Source organism: Rissa tridactyla, chromosome 3 (assembly GCF_028500815.1).
Source record: "Rissa tridactyla isolate bRisTri1 chromosome 3, bRisTri1.patW.cur.20221130, whole genome shotgun sequence".
NCBI lineage: Eukaryota > Metazoa > Chordata > Aves > Charadriiformes > Laridae > Rissa > Rissa tridactyla.
This window is the reverse complement of record NC_071468.1, coordinates 68,013,543-68,031,090: the sequence shown is the minus strand read 5'-3', so window position 1 is coordinate 68,031,090 and position 17,548 is coordinate 68,013,543. Positions and strand designations below refer to the sequence as shown.

At 41.7% G+C, this 17,548-nt stretch overlaps 1 protein-coding gene across 4 annotated transcripts in view; it reads right to left on the bottom strand.

Annotated features, from left to right (window-relative positions):
• Positions 1 to 17,548, bottom strand: part of THEMIS (thymocyte selection associated) — an 85,670-nt gene that overhangs the window by 17,489 nt on the left and 50,633 nt on the right. The window lies entirely within an intron of this gene.

Below are 17,548 nucleotides of genomic sequence, written 5' to 3'. Positions count from 1 at the left end.
GTATCAACTAGCAATGATAAAGTCACTGGTAATTGAAATGGAGAATTTGAGAGAGTATATCAAGCAGAACAGCTGAGGATGAAGTCTGTAAAAAATGTGGACGATTTTCCTCAGTGGGTGGGTCATGACGTGACATAAGTGGCAGATCCTCATTTTTCAGTTAGAGGAACCTACAGTAGTTTTATCCATTTTCTAAAATAAACACTGTGAGCTCAATCTGCAGGGGCTGACTGAGTTACAGCATTCAATGCAAGTTTGTGCAGTACAGGCTGTACAATGCTGGCTAGTGCTCTCCTTGATTGCAAAAGAGCCTCTGAGGTCAAGCAAGGCTTTAGGCAGTGTTGTAAATCACAAGAACCTCAGGGATTTGTACAAAAAGAAATACAGCTGAGAAACATTTGGCAAAGAGGACAGAAATGTCAGAAGAAGTTCTTCACAGCAGAGAATTAAAATAACCCAATGGAAAAGGCACTGGTCAAAGTAGGACGATGCTCGGCTGGTGTGTTGTGGAATAACTTCACTGAGGTTACGGGACCTTTGCCTGCCTTTCACCAGCTCAGCATGGCCTTTCTTTCATCTCCAGTTCTTTTCTTAATCATCTGCACCTAAACATGCCTGTATGCGCCACCTGTTTGTTGCCAGTCTGGCCTGGTAATATGAACGCACACTTGGCAGGTAGTTGTTGAGAAATGTCCACCTTTTGCTCAGGGAAAATACATGCTTAAATAACCATTTTTCAAAGCTGTCAGTAAACTTGTCCTATCCTCAGTATCAGTCATACCCATTTATCACAAATGAAAGGTCTTGGGAAGGGCAGGGAAACATTATTATTCATAGGCAGATTCTTCCTGTGTTCGAGTTATTGGGCATACTTAGCACACGGAAAGCTTTCACTTCGAAGTCAGCTTTCAGGTAACTAGGGAACTTTAAATAGTAGACATAAAAAAAAAAATTTTTTTTAATCATTAATTCCTTTATTTTCTAGTCAGCTCCTTATTTAACCTAAAAGTCCTAGCAATAATTATAATCAATGAGTATATTGAGATTATTTATTTTGCATTGCTTTAGCTAACTAAAAGCAGTCCTTGTTATCAAAACAGAAAGATCCCCTCATTAAGACGAATTTAACTGAAGTTTGTGCTAATCTTATCAGCCACCAGCAAAATCACACACTGTGATACAATGGTTACCTGGGGCACCCTGCAAACAAATTAAAATATGCAGAACTCAAACATTTAAAAACAAACAGGATTACACAAACTGGATTGTCACTTCACTATATGCTGAAATCTGATATCACTTTAACGTTCTTAATAGCACTATTAATAATAATTATACTAGAGACCAACAGAGATAACACATTGGTTTTTAAACTGTACAAGACTGAAGTCTTACAATTGTCTTTCAAATACTAGGCAGGCTCAACAGCACACAGTTTCCATCTATGTGGAGTCATTGTTCCACCAATTTAAAGAAGTCAGGATATCAGCCATGGTTTTCAGTACTGTTACTGCCAGAAGAAACATTTAATTCAGTTAAAAACTCATGATCTGAATCACAGTCATTTGTTGTAACAGCCTACTCATGAGGAGACCCTGAATCTCAACATTTGGAAAATCCAACCAACAGCTACAGATGCGTAAACTAAAAAATTTACCCCAATGGCTAAGCATTGCCCATTGCATCTCGAGGTTTGCCCATTGTCCAGAAATGACTCGGAAGCCGAAGTACAGTGCTGCAAAGGTAAGGTAGCACACGACTGCGCAGCCCCTCTCAGGAAACAGGAGGTGTTACATCAAACAGGATACAAAGAAGCGTGAGAGCTAAGGTGAGAACTGAAGGGCTGGAGGTGCATCCCTTTAGTAAGAACAGAAATTTCATCATTCTGCAGAAGTTGTAAGTGAGTGCAGAGTTTATCTAAGGTGCACAAACTGAAAGCACAGCAGTGGCAAACTGAGTTTCAGAGTGAACGGTTTGAATTAATTTCCCTTGATTACCTGAAGAGCTTAAAGCACTGGCTTTGTGTGCATGTGTGCATGAGCTCTCTTCTGCAAGCAAGGCTTCCCTCTGCTTGTCTGCTCCAGAAGCAGCGAAAGCTGACAGCAGTTCTTATTCTTACAAATGGCACTGCACAAATAGTAACGCTTTGCCTATCTACAGCCCCAGTCACACAAAACCTGTTCCAAAAATGCCGATTTCCCCTGTAATTTAAGCGTGTGTTAGCATTCCCTTCTCGCAGCTCCAGGGTGCGCTCTCCTCTGACTTAAAAAATTCGGGCTGTTGACAGTTGTCTCCCTGTGACATGTCTTTCATTACTGTGTCTAATTGCTTTTTGAACAGAATTTTGAATCATAATTTACATTTCTGATATCAACATCATGTGGCAATGAGTTCCAGAGTTTACTTCTGCGTTGTGTAAAATTTTCTTTGGGTTGTTTTTTTTTTACTGTCCTACCTCATAATTTCATGCTGCTTCTGTAATCCCTCTCTATTCATTTTCTCCCTGCATTCAGGTTTTTACTCTTTTTCCTGAGTCACCTCTTCCTCAGGCTGAAGAGTTTCTAGTCTATTTCATCTTTCCTCTTACAGAAGCCAAATTGCAATCCACTTGCAAGATACAACCCAAAACTATTGAAGGCAGTCCATATACCACTCATACTTCAGACAGCAGTATTTGGTCACAGCTACTCAGTAAGCCAAGAAATAGCACAGGAGTTCTTACAATTTAAAAAACAAACAAACAAACAAAAAAAACCCTAAAAAACCAAAACCAACTTTGAAGGGACCCAGCAAAACTAGTGTAAGCTCTGAGATAGAATAGCAGAAAGAGAAGTAAGAAAAAAAAGGCTGTTAAATCTGTTTACAAAAAAAAGAAAGTAATACATGTATTCATAATATATATTATTGGTTTGGTTGCTTTTCTTCTATTTTTTTTTTTAATGAAAGAAAGCCTCAATAGCATCTAGAACATTCAGAGTAAAGGAGAAACAACATTTGTTTAAAGTACAGAAAAATGTGGGAGTAAATATAAAACCAACAGCTGTCATAGTCTCTGAAAATGCTGTGAGAGATGTAGTGGCATAAACCAATCTGACAAAACTACTCTTTTCCAGACAGAAAGTCAAGCTGTTATATGATTACAAATGACTCTAGTGAAGAGGAGTACTCATTTGTCGGAGCAATCAGTGCCGGACATGGCACTACACCTTTGGAGTACATTTATTATGAGTCACCCATGCTAGTAGATACAGATCATAAACCTTTTACTGCAATCTTTAAAGACAGCTTGGAGTGGCACTCTTTGCTGCCTTCAGGAACTGAAGCCAAAACTCTAGATATATATCTTCACTTTGGCATATACTGCACTGGTATATTTATCTGTAAAATGCTTAATTGCTGCATGCACCTTTCCACCAGAAAAAAAAGCTATATACATAGAATGAAAGCGTGAAAAATGCTTTTGCAGCTCAAACACATTTCACTGTTTCCAGACGAAAAAAGGCAATTTATCCCCACAAGCTACAAATGAAGATTCTGTAAGAGAGCACTGTATTGATGGGGAAGCTCAAACCAGGCTGCACGAAGCTTTAGCTTTTAATATTTTTGAGAATATTTTAAGGAAATTATGACTGGGGTGTAGAGAGAGACATATCAGGCTAAGCGAGACAGGGTATTCATAGTTGTTGATTTATAGAGAAGACTTCATGAGTTTCAGAGCAACCTACAGAATGACAACATACCTATATCATTTTTCTCCAACCTTCATTACATCTGCATGACGTCCTGCAGGGACAGTTTGGACTGCAGTGAATCAGAGAAGAATCACAGGTTTTGCTTCCTATATTGTATCAATACAGAACCAGGGGAAGTGCTATGACAATCAAAGCCTTAGACCATCCTGAAACGTGATCTGAATTATTTTCTGGTTTGCAAGAGCACAGGCCTGAGTAACTACGTTCTGGAGTAACTATATTGGTCCAGATTTGTATCAATGTTAGACAAAATAAAATTTCATCCACTGTATGACTAGAAGTAGGAATGGGTACTTCCACCTAACAGATGAGAAACACATATTCCAATAATGGGAATACACATGTGGAAACTGCTGACACCTCTTAGGAAATCTGCGGTATTATGGCAGACAGTTAGGACTGATTTATTCCACTTGAAAGGAAACAATTACCTTTATATTATTACTCATTTGTATCCCAAGGTAGTCTTCTTGCATGATCTACTGGCCAGCCAACTTACCTTGCACATCAAGGTAATTTTTGCAAGGGCACAGTGTACCCATAGTTAAGGGTACTGACAAGGGTCTATGATTTTGTAGTGAAGAATTTTAACAGTCTTCCCCATTGCACTGATTCCACTACGTGATATCAAGCCTTCATTTTCCACAGTCCATTGGAGTGTGGAAAAGAAGAAGAGCTAGTTAGAAGATGCTTCAGAAAGGCCATGGGCAATAAAAAGGATCTTCATTTAGCCTCATTAACATACAGGACGGGAGTACTTTGGAGAATTATTATTTGCCTGCAGAACTCATCAGGTACTATAAACTACAGATGAACTATTTTTGCCAAAGAAGGGGTCAAGGTTATATCATTTCAAAGACAGGAGCAAAATTACATCAGTTCATGAGTTCTTCTCTGCCTAAAAGCGACATGAAACATCTGATCAAATTAAATTTTTTTGATCAGGGTTCAAGCTCTAACAAGTGTCTCCCTCACAAGGTACTTTCTGTACATGCCTACAATATCACAATTAATTTGACTTTCATTGTTAGTAGTCTCAGTTTTCCCAAGGATTAAAAAAGGGGAGGCGATGTAATAAATTCATGATAGGTTGTAGGTGGCTGCCACTGTAGGCTCATTCCTAGGGTTCAAACAACATATTTAAAAAGTGGTATTTTCCTCACAGTAGGGACAGAATTAGTTAATCCTTGTTCAGAGCTTGAATAAGAATATTTGGATTTTAAAAAAACAAAAACAAACAAACAAACAAACAAAAAAAAAACCAAAAAAACCCCAACAAAACCAAAACAGAGGAGAAAGTCGTGTTCTAGCTATATACATTTCTACAAATATAAAAGCAAATAGCGCATCAGACCGAATGGTCTTAGGGAAATCAACAGTCCGCGGACCGTTCTGCGTTTTGCCCGACACGCTGTTAATCTGTGAGGTCGAACAAATATTCCAACGACATAGTAACTAAAAAAGAAGAAAAGGCTAAAGGAACCGACAATTCTGCAAGCCGTTCTGTTTCAGGGGGTGCTGGTCGGGGCGCCAGGCACCGCTAGATGGCTGCATCCCCCGCCTCATCCCGCGCAGCCTTCCCGCGGGAAACGGCTCCAAGGGCTCCCAATTCCACGGTGAAACAATAGGTAAGAACTTAGCGTGCAAACTCTCATCTGACAAAGATTTCTCCTCCTGGCCCTCCCCTTGCCCTTCCCCCCCCCCCCCCCCCCCCCCAGTTTGAAACCACAAGGACAACACGTTTCGCGGTTGTATCTGGGATCAGTCAGAAAGAAAATGTTCTTGATCAGATTTGTTGATTTCTTGGGGTAATGATGTGTGGCGAAATGTTAAAACCTGATTATTAAACAAGCTGATGTTTAATAATTTGGGAGGAGCCACAAGCAGGGGAAAAAAAGGGATCCAACCAACAGGATGACCTTTAAAGAAGGGCTGTTATATGTCCACGGTACACGTTTTTCAAGGAAATTTCATGAGGGCTTTTAAGGAGGTAATTAGATACTGCCACTCTTCACTGACAGTTCCCATAGTTCAGGTAAATTTTCTACAGCTGATTGAGACAAAATAAGTTCCATTATGTTATCAATAAAAAACATGCAAGAGTGTACTGCAATTTCATTCTACTAAAATTCACTGCTTGCTCCAGAAATTCAGGGCCCCAAGCTTTTTGTTCTTAATCCAATGACTTTTCATGTACTCATTCACTGCTCACAGTACTCATTTAATCTTTTATTGTTGAATGAGATCTTACTCTTTTCCAAAACCTGTCCCAGAATAGTACAGAGTACGTCTCAAGAGACTTTAAAATGAAGCTTTGCTACCAAAGGGTCTTTTATGTCAATGGGTAACCAGAGCTGTCAGCCTCTTTTCCCAGACATTTTTCTCCTGCTCTGTGTGTGTACAAGCCAAAGAGAACAGAAAACGATGTCGGGCACCCTTGAGTGGCCTGGGACAAAACAATGCTGTATCAGCCAGCACAGAATCACCAGGCTTACACATTCAGCTATTAGTGTTACAAATCAAAAAGAATATTTTAGATTCTTTTTTAGCAATAGTTCAACTGCAAAATACAGAACTGCATAATGCCCTCCCAGCTCCAGCTCTTCCCTCTCCTCTCCCTGCTAAATAGTAAAGGGGGGGGGTAGTGCGCTTGATGACCAGAGGCTCAGAGCAGTAAACAGTCTTTTCATCTTTGCTGTAATGTATATGATGTTAGCATTACATTTATTTTTTCAGATATGTAATTATCTTAAGGCTTGTTTTTTTCCTAAGTGCTTTGTCTTGAACAGCACTTTCCTTATTCAACACACTGTGCAGTGAAAGGAAAGTATTGTTCTGCGCATTTTACACGCTGGCAAATTGAAATGTGCTCTTTTCCACAGAGCTTCAAAAAGTGGTTGGGAACTGGTGAGGTGCCCCCCAGCTGTCACCTTTCCATACACCCTGCCTCTCCAAAACCCTGCCTTCGCTGCCAGGTACTGCCTGCCCACCCTGCCGAGCGATTGCAGCCATGCTCAGGAGCACTCAGCTACAGAAATTAGGCCTGGGCTGTCTCAGACTAGGCAATGAAATGCAGTTAGTATCCACCTGTGAAAATCCTGGTTTCCATGGCACTCGCGGTGTGAGAAGGCAACCGCGAAAGGAAGCGAGGAGAGGACCCCGTTGTTTGATGGTGAGTCCAGTGCCTTAACCCCAAGGCAGGATTTGCTCTTCTCCTGGGCTACTCATCCACTAAGCCTTGGAGTTCTCAGGAGACAAAAAAATGTACATCTGAAGATGTAAATTATTAAGATCCGCTTCTGTATTACAAATACATCTCACCTCGGCAAATGGAAGTGCTTGTTTGTTCAGAGACTACAAAATGTTGCATTTTGTGAAATCACCACTTAAGCAGAAGATGCGAATTCTTCTCATTTATCTTAATGGGACATTAACTGGAAATTTAATTACAAGGGAGAGCTAATTATCTGCAGGTTTGCCAAACTGCAGATGGAATCTACTCAATAGAATGAAATCTGAATGCTGAAGCCGATGTGAACATAAGTGCAGTTTAGTGAGGGTAAAATTTGAACTGAAACCAAATGAAAAGAAGAACGAAATTTCCTGTAACTCCTGGCACAGAACCTCAAGTGAGGCACCCTTTGCCGCACCATCTCCCCAGCTGTCTCTCCCTCAGTCCTCAGATCTCTTCTGACCCTAAAAAATGAAATAACAGCCACACTGGTTCAGGCCACAATGCATCTCACTCAGTACTTTTTCTTCACCATTGCCCTAAGCAGGCACCAAGGAAGAGTAAGGACAGAGCAAGGCGATCTGCTACCTCCAAACACGCTCTCAGCCTCTTACTATTTTCAGCACAGGGAATTTCCTGAGTTTGACATAGTTTGTCTATTAGTAACCCTCAAAGGGTCTCTCTGCCAAGTTTTTGTGCAGTCTCCCCTTGAACTCCTGATCCGCTTCCAGCCTTGTTCTGGCTGCCCTTGCTCTGAATGTATCCTGCCCCATTTCCTCTAATTGTGGCCCTGCGGGGGGGGGGGGCAAGATTTTTTAAATAAATTGTTTTCAAGTTCTTACTGCTGTGCTGCCCTTCTTAGCCTGAGTCTGCAAGTCCAGCTGCAGAGCTCACACTGTGCTTCCTCTTACTGCATGACAGAAAACACTGTGCGTGGCAGACAGCAGCCTCGGGAAAGCAGCAGGACACCGCGTTGGTAGGAATTAAATACTTCAGACCAGATTCGTATCTCAGAAACCGGGTGTAAATCTGGAGTCGAGCAGTGCAGTTGGGAAGCGTTACTCTGGATTTACACAGTCATGGCTGAATTCAGCATCAGGCCGCTTGTTTTTCAAAATCATCTGGTTTCCAGGCCACGGTGGGGAACGTAACAGAAGGAGCAAAAGGAAAAAGAGGTTATTTTATTAGTAAAATACATTTCTATTCTAACAAGTACTTCTGTAACATCTGGATCCCTTCAAGAATTTTGCCTTCTTACGCACACATAAAGGTACACAGAGGTATGAGTGTACAAATATTTCAGCTTGCCCACTAGAAGCTAGTCTGTTTGGGCAGAAAGAAACTACTCTGCCCCATTTTTCACTTCCCTCTTTGTTCTTTATTCTCTGACATAATTTCGAGGCTCTGACACTGAATTCACTCGCAGCTGTGTTAAACTGCACAGGGGTGGTTAGCAAACCTGGCCGAGTCACTGAGGGGTTTGGTTTGTTGGCAATACTGAAAAATGTCCTGGGGAGAAGCTGGGTTCTTCCTCATCAGAAATGATATTCATATCCTGGAACTTCTGGCAAATTAGGAAGTGCCTATCCCCCAGTAAAGTTTAACTTCTAATTACAAGTACTTACCAAATGGGACTTTTTGGTCTGTTTCTGTCTGTTGGCATTTTAGATTTTGAATTTCTTCGATTCAGTGTGGGGAGCAAAAAGTAAGGGGAGGGAAGGCTTGCAGGGGCGTTTGCTCCCCGGTATCAAAATGAAACCGTGTCATACAATGTGCCCACTTCTGCCTCACCCTCCACCTCCCCAAGTCACCCTCCCTCTTGGGCACTGGAGCTGGCTGGAGTTATGGGAATTCTGAGAGCTCTCCCCTGGTTATCTCTATGGCAAATGGCAGGCCCTGGTCACCAGCCCTGTTCAGAGCCAGGCTGTAGGTTCAAACTCTGAGCTGCCTCAATACCAAGCTGTGAAGTCGAGAACTGAATGTCCTCCTGTGCTCATAGCTGTTTTCCAGCGCTTTTGTTACATCCACTCCATTTCTAGCGTCTCTCCAGAGAGCTGGGTTTGTACGACTGACTTGTCACTACAGTGGTCTTCAGAGTTCTGCCTCTGTGCCATTTATAAGGCCTTTCTAGCCCATTCAAAAAGAGACAGGTAAGAAGTGAGGGTCTGTACAAATCCTTTCCTGGCTTGCAGAAAAACAACTGGAAAGTCATCTTAGTAAGCAGCATGGAAAACAGTGCTGCTGGTACTTTGCTCATATGCTAAGAAATGCTGAATAGCAGAAAAAGGTTCATATTCAGTCATTTTACATTTCGTCGTGGAAGTCAAGGCCTGTAATGCACATATTCATATTAATGCATAATGAGGTAGTTCATAGGGCACAGATGGATGCGCCATACCACGGGCTTCTTCCAACACAGCACCACTGTGCTTTGCCTCCTACATCTTCTTCCCAGTGGTTTCGTGGCAATTATGTGTTTTCTTCCCTTGCGGCGACTGTGATGGTATCCTTGACACTCATTTCTGTTGTTCCTAAAGGAACTATGCTGGAGACAGTACTTACTCATTTTCAACGTATTCTGTTTATTTAGGATACTATTAAAAAGATCAGCGTAGAAATGTACCCGCCTTCTGTACTGCAGAACTATGGCTTAAGTTACGGCTAAAGTAAAATACAGGTAAACTAAAATTCTCCCAGTATTGCCTCTTAAAATTATACTGGCTTTCACACTGAAACTGGAGCTAAATCAGATGAGAAAGGACTAAGTGCAATCTAAATCTAAAATTGTTTCACAACTGCAACACACATAAAACAATGGAAAAACTCTATATGGGAGAGAAGAAAGAAGATGTCAGGAAGGAGGTTTTTTTCTTTTACATAATTCCTTAAAGTTATTTCAAATGTGAAATAAATCACATATTATTTTTGTGAACATGAACACTCTTGTGTCAACCAAATGTACAAACTATTCCATGTTTGGAATTGAAAAATTCAGAAAGGCAGTGGAAAAATGACCTCCAAACTGTTCACCACTTACTCCTCCTCCTCCCTCCAACTCTTGCAAATGCTACATATGTGTATTGTATGATCAATAACACAAGTTGGCAGATGTGCTCGTCGAGCCACTTTCCATTATTTACCTGAAGTGATGGCTAACTGGGGAGGTCCCAATGGACTGGAGGGTAGCAAATGTAGCACCCATCTACAAGAAAGGCAGAAAGGAGGATCTGGGAAACTACAGACCTGCCAGTCTGACCTCGGTACCAGGGAAGGTCATGGAGCAGATCATCTTGAGTGCCATTACAACTCATAAAATGGACAAGCAGGGGATCAGGCCTAGTCAGCATGGGTTTATGAAAGGCAGGTCCTGCCTGACGAACCTGATCTCCTTCTATGACAAGATGACCCAATTATCGGATGAGGGAAAGGCTGTGGATATTGTCTACCTAGACTTTCGAAAAGCGTTTGACACTGTCCCCCATAGAATTCTCATGGAAAAACTGGCTGCTCGTGACCTGGATCAAGCACTGGCTGGATGGACGGTCCCAAAGAGTGGTGGTCAATGGAGTTAAATCCATCTGGCGGCCAGTCACAAGTGGTGTCCCTCAGGGCTCAGTGTTGGGACCATTTCTGTTTAACATCTTTATTGATGACCTTGATAAGGACATAGAGTGTATCATCAGCAAGTTTGCAGATGACACGAAGCTAAGCGGGAGTGTTGATCTACATGAGGCTAGGGAGGCTCTACAGAGAGACTTGGATAGATTGGATCGATGGGTCAATGCTAATGAAATGTGCTTGAACAAGGCCAAGTGCCAGGTCCTGCATTTGGGCCACAACAACCCCATGCATCGCTACAGGCTTGGGGAAGTGTGGCTGGAGAGCTGCCTGGCAGAAAAGGACCTGGGGGTCCTAATTGACAAGCGGCTGAATATGAGCCAGCAGTGTGCCCAGGTGGACAAGAAAGCCAATGGTACCCTGACTTGTATTAGAAATAGTGTGACCAGTGGAAGTAGGGAGGTGATTGTCCCTCTGTACTCAGCACTGGTGAGGCCACACCTTGAGTATTGTGTCCAGTTCTGGGCACCTCAATATGAGAGAGATATCAAGGTGCTGGAGCGCGTGCAGAGGAGGGCAACGAAGCTGGTGAAGGGCCTGCAGAATAAATCTTATGAGGAGCGATTGAAGGAGCTGGGACTGTTTAGTTTGAGGAAGAGGAGGCTGAGGGGAGACCTCATCGCTCTCTACAACTACTTGAAAGGCCATTGTAGAGAGGTTGGTGCCGGTCTCTTCTCACAGGTAATTAACAATAGAACAAGAGGGAATGGCTTCAAGCTGCAACAGGGTAGGTTTAGACTGGACATTGGGAAAAAATTCTTCACAGAAAGAGTGGTCAGACACTGGAATAGGCTGCCCGGGGAGGTGATGGAGTCACCATCCCTGAATGTGTTTAAGACTCATTTAGATGTGATGTTAAGGGATATGGTGTATGGGAGAACTCTGTAGAGTGGGGTTGATGGTTGGACTCGATGATCCCAAGGGTCTTTTCCAATCTGAATGATTCTATGATTCTATATGCCATGTTCCCTCCCCCAGCTCGTGGTGAAAAGCAAAGGCTGTGTTCGCTGTGAGGGACTGGCAACGCGGGTCTCAGAGCGAACAAGATCTCTTCAGCAGGTCTGTGAGGAGACATGTCAGCAACTCAGGTGGACTGGCTAAAGCAGTGTGTTGTGTTATCATTTATTATCCTGTTACTCCAAGCCATTGTGTTGTTGTTCTTGAACAGGATCAGGGATATATGGTTTAAGCTCTGAGCTATCAGAACTGGGGTGTTGGAAGCATCCATTCATGAATGTTGGACAATACCACCTTGGGCCTTCATGGCTACTGCTGCTGCTGAAACTCAGTTCAAACTCCCTCTGAAGGAGTGTGGAGAGGATCAGTAATGGCACAGTCCTTTGCAAGTAGGTAACAAACTCTCTGAGGAGTTTTGAGTTGTAGCCAGTCTTCGGCCCAGATCAGTTGATTTTTCAAGACTGCCTGGCTCAAGATAGCATGCTCAGTAGTGAGACGTGAGAGGGTACCCCCGACGGGTCAGTTGAAACAGGTCAGCCCCTGCAGACCACCAAGACAAACTCGAAGGTATAAGAAATTTGTCTTCATTGGTCTGATTCTTTGGATGTATCATGAAGGGCAGGCAAGTACTTCCAGTTGAGACAAAAGGCCTGGGTGAATCACATGGTGAATATAAGGTCTATATTTGATGATATTGTTAATGTTCTCACACAGTCCTTGGGGAATATCAGTCTTCAAGCTTACAGGAAGGACCAAAAGATCTCTTTCATTCTCAGTCCCTGGGGCAATCTCTTGCTTACGTTCTCATGCATGCCATAATGAGGATACACCTTGTCTCCTGGTGAGCTCCTGGCACTGATGATGAAGCTGACAAAACTGTGTTCAAATCAAGCAGATTTCAGCAAACTTATTGCTACTGCCTGTTTTATATGCACAGTCATGCTCCCAGTCACCTTCTTGAGCAGTTTCTTTGTAGTCCACCTACCAGGGATGATGGTCTTTCCACAGCTATGGTAGATTGGATGTGAACAGTCCATTAAGTAAATATTGATGCTTTGCAACTATAATTAAGCGAATCATGCTTTTACAGGAGCCAACACCCATGGTTTATTTTTGCTGGACACAGAAAGGTCTGTGATTAAATCTTTTAAGGTATTTAAACATTTAGGTAATTTTTAGACATTTAAGGCAGATTTTATTCTCAGCCAGACAGCATGCTTGACAAATAGGTCTCCTCTCACTGCTTGTCTCCCTCTGATATGGGACAATTTCTTCATTATAGAATGATACTTCAGTTATAATAATGGTTGGCTTGCTTGGGTTAAACATAGGAGAACTGGGATTTCTTTAATCTCACTGAAAGTTTTTTCTCACACCTGTTCATTGAGTGTAGTATCTCAAAAAAGGAGTGCATGAAATTTTAGTCATGTTAAATATGCATTTGTCTTAGAAAGTAATGATACCCTGATACAACTTTGATTGTTAGTTCTGCCACTCTGCAGATGGCACTAATGACTAAGCAGCCTCAAAAGTGGATGTTGCTTCTCTCCAGTTCACATTCATTTGTGTTCAAAATATGTCCAAGTTCATGAACTATTGTCTGAACTTGGCATATAGTCTCCATGTACTAAACCAGTCCTTTTATACCACTCGTTTAATGTTTTTCTGAAAGACCCTATGTGCAGAAGACATTCTAAATGATAAGTACCTGCACCTCCTAACCAAAATAATGAAGTAAATAATTCCTATACTACATTTACAAAGCCCAAGAAGATATCCACATTGATGGTTTTTTAAGCACCATTGCAGCTGACCAACGCATTAAACAGCTATTGGCACGGATAGTCCTGCTGTGTCCTGTGTCTAGTCACAGACACGGCCATTAAATTCAGAGCTGTCAGGGCAACCACATACGTGTTCAGAGGGCTTTGCCATAGTAATCACAGGTATACACTAGACAGAAGATTCTTTGAGCAAATAAATAATTGCTTGGTGGACCATGCTTCAAACTATTAACAAGAAAGTGCTTTTCATTTTGCTCTGAGGACAAAGAGCTGTGTAACCCTCATGAGTCTGATCACACAGGACTGCTTTGGTTTCCTCAGTCCACTGAATTAGCTTGGGAATTTAGAAATGGCTTTATTTCTGCAGCCTAAAATTTGATCTCATTCAGTCTTTGAACCAAGCTTAATTGTTCATTTGCTTTTCAGTTCAGCAGCCAGCTAAAAATATAATGCTGTCTTCTCCTGAGGCTTCATGCTCAACATTCAGATGGTCAGATGGGTCTCTTTTTTCTGGTGTGAATAATTTTTTCTCAGGAGATGGAAATTGAGATGACCCCAAGCAAGTTCACAGAAGGTTTTTAAAGTGATTATTATGACACCAATCTTGCACCAGTCTTGAGAGGTAATATTTGTAGTCCTATTACTTGCACAAGAAAGACAACTTTCTCACTCTTACCAACAGCAAGTGGCTCAAACATGCAGACTAGACCTCCCCTCAATGGTATGTGTCACACATCAGATTATTAGTAGATCTTCTATGCCCCATGTCACAGAGGAGCTATTAAGCAGCATCGCAGGCTCATCTACCAAATCTACCAACTCAGCTCTTGTGCTTCAGCTCCAGGAACAAAGACACACTCAGCCTAAATAAACTGGCAGTATTGTCAGCAGCAGGACTTTGGTTTTTTTCTCAGATGAAATTACTGTTGATCTCCAACCTCCCCTCATTTCCTTCATCTGTTCTGCAAAATGGGGGCAGGCAGGAGAGGAGGGGGTTGGCCTCTTGGCTGAAGTGGCAGGAGTTAGTTGTTACTGCCTCAGGAAACTGCCCAGCACAGCCAGACAGAAAGTTGGGGCTCGGGGAAGACAGACTCACCACAGCCAGCTGTAAGAAGTGATTTCTTCCTCTAGAGCTGCTCTTTTCTGTGTCTTTCACCAAAAACATAGATGGGAAGTATGGTGCTGTAGAGGGGCAAGGTATTGAGCAGATGCAAAAATCATAGAATCATCTAGGTTGGAAGGGACCTTTGATGTCATTGAGTCCAACCATTAACCTAACACTGCCAAAAACCATCACTAAACCATGTCCCTCAGCATCACGTCTACCCGTCTTTTAAATGCTTCCAGGGATGGTGACTCAACCATCCCTAGGCAGCCTGTTCCAATGTTTGATAACCCTTTCTGTGAAGAAATTTTTCCTAATATTCATCCTAAACCTCCCTGGCACAACTGGAGGCCATTTCCTCTAATCCTATCTTAATGTTCCAGCACCAGAAAGGCTGGGCTGTCTCCCAGTCGTACCTTCAGCCAACTACTGTGAGCAGATCAGGGCTGCTGTAGATCATGCAAAGAGGCATGTGGCAGAAGTGAAGTTGTCTGAGCTGAAACCAAATGGCAAACCTGAAATGACCCCTGCCAACTTGCAGAAAGATGAGGTGGCCGTTGCTTGGTTCAAGCTGGCTGAAAAATACTTGCTGAGAGTTTAATGAAAGCAACACAAATTCTCAAAAGCATTTGGCTGGGTTTGGCTATTGTTGTCTTCTTGCCCCAGTGAGAAACAGATTAATTCAAGAAAAATATCTAATCAGCTGGAGTGAATTAAAATCAGTCTGCATCCTCGTGTGAGTACAGTTATGCACATGTGTAGGTGTTTACAGGAGCAGCGCCTTAGAGGCTTTGACCCTGCCAACACATTCACACATATTTAAGTTTACTATGGCGAACAATCCCATTTGGCAAGTGGAAAATCTCACCGTGGTATTGTACAAGCCTGAGAGTTGGCAAGATAAGGACCTTGGACTTGATGTTTTCTACAGCAAAGCATATTTTTGGCACTAAGAAAATGATAGAATATAGATGAGTAGTCTATCAGATACACAAATCCTGTATGTCTTAAACTGAAAAGTATTCAGAGAAGGAACTATGTTTTCCCACATATGAGGTTGGTGTTTAATATATTGTGGGTGCTAACAAAATTCGTATAATAAATAGAGAAAATATCTTGGCATCATTTATTTATTTGCTTCTTTGTGGAAGGCTAAGAAGAATAAAAGAAGAATGAACAGCTTGTTATCATTAAGTCTGTGGTTTAATAGCCTTTTATTTACTTAGGTGCAGAAAACTTCAAAACCAATAAATCCATCTAAGTTTTCTAGGTGCCTTGTAACATTTGAAAGCTTATATAAATAATGCAGATCTCAGGTTAGCCTCACCCTCCAACACTTGTTTTGGATTCTTGGATAGCAAATAAGCTCAACAGCAGGCAACACTGCATGTGACAATGGCTCTTGGGAGAAAATTCTCTAATCTACCTGGAGTTGGACTAAAATCTCTCATTAATTTCATATGGATCATCAGAGAGCATCTGTGAGGAAGCAACAGTTTGTGGATGACACAACCCCACTTGCCTGCAGAAGCCTTCCCTTCGGCACATTTCCTAAGACGCACAGTCCCAAATTCTTCGTCTTGATTGAAACAAAATGCCGTGCATTAAGAAGTTGTGTCATAGGCAACCTGAGGATACCCCCAATGCTTTCTTTTAAGCCAGAACTTATCAGGTCAGCAACTTCTGACTCCTCCTAGCCCATTTGGCTAGCTCTATAACCAGCACGTTAGCAACAGGGAAACATACCCCTCTCTGACAGTAACTGGCTCCCTTTTGAGGCCCCATTTTACATTGTCATAGCAAAAAGAGGTTTCAATGCAAGCGAGAGCTAGACCCAGGGAGGAGAAAGAAGCCACGCTTACAGTGTAGAACTCTTTGAAGCCAGTGAGTTTCACCATACTCTGGTTTTAGCAAACCTTTGCAGGAGGTGGTCTGTGTGGTTTTGTGACCCAAAAGTTTCATTTTAAGTTTGGGGGTCTGGGTGAAAGAAGACATTTGGGAAGAAATTGAGTGAAAGATTTATGCAAATCTTTGAAAGCTTCAGGAAGTCTTCACTGAGCTGCCTGGTTTCTAGTCTAAAGTAGGATTTCACTGGAATTTTCCAGTAAAATTTCTAAGAGCTTGCATTTTGTTCCATTTCACTTATGTTTGAGATTAAAATAAATCAGAAAGAAAAGATCTTGTATTTTAAACCAGTTTATTTCAATATTTTCAGTAGTTTATCAGTCTTGAAGATTAATTTAGTAAACATTGCATAAACATTTTCTAATGTCTTAGACTCAATATCAGTAAGACTGCAGTTACAAAGTTTCCTTTTTCTTTTCTTTTTTTTTTTTTCAAAATAATGGTCTGCAACACTCATGTAGTGAGACGAAGAAAGCAGAGTCTATAAAATACTCTGCTGATAAAAGCAGTATTACTGATGGAAATTTCTAGATTTAAATAGTCCTCATCACATTTCTCTTACAAACTTAAGAATATTCTTTATAGCAATTTCATAATGTAGCTATCTAAAGCTTCTATATTAAGCCCTGTATTCAAGCAGGTATTCATTTTTTGTGACTTTACAGGTACAATTGGTACATTGCTCCTGGCAGACTGGCAAGATAGCACACAGGAATTATCTCATTTAACTGTAGATCAATGCCATGACTGCAACTATAAAATTGTAGGCAAATTGTACAGTAACTACAAGGTTATTATCAGTCACTTTTAGCTCTGCAGTGGCACAGGAGAGAGGACAGATACCGTAATAGGCTCTCCGCTGAGTACATTTCATTAATATATTCTGTTTTCTTCCAGAGTCTTGCACATCTCTTGCTCCCGATGCTACTTTTGTCTTGCTAGTGAAAAAAATAGGGAAATTAGCCCAGGTTCAAGTACATATATCAGGATCAGTGATGCTTTTCTTCTTGGATGGGGAACTCACCGACACGCTGCACCCAGAGGGTGGTGGTAAATAGTTCCTTTTCAAACTGGCAACCTGTCACAAGTGGGGTCCCCCAGGGATCGATACTGGGCCCAACACTGTTTAATATCTTCAGAAGTGATCTGGATGATGGGATCAATGTACCCTGATGAAGTTTGCTGAAGAACCAAG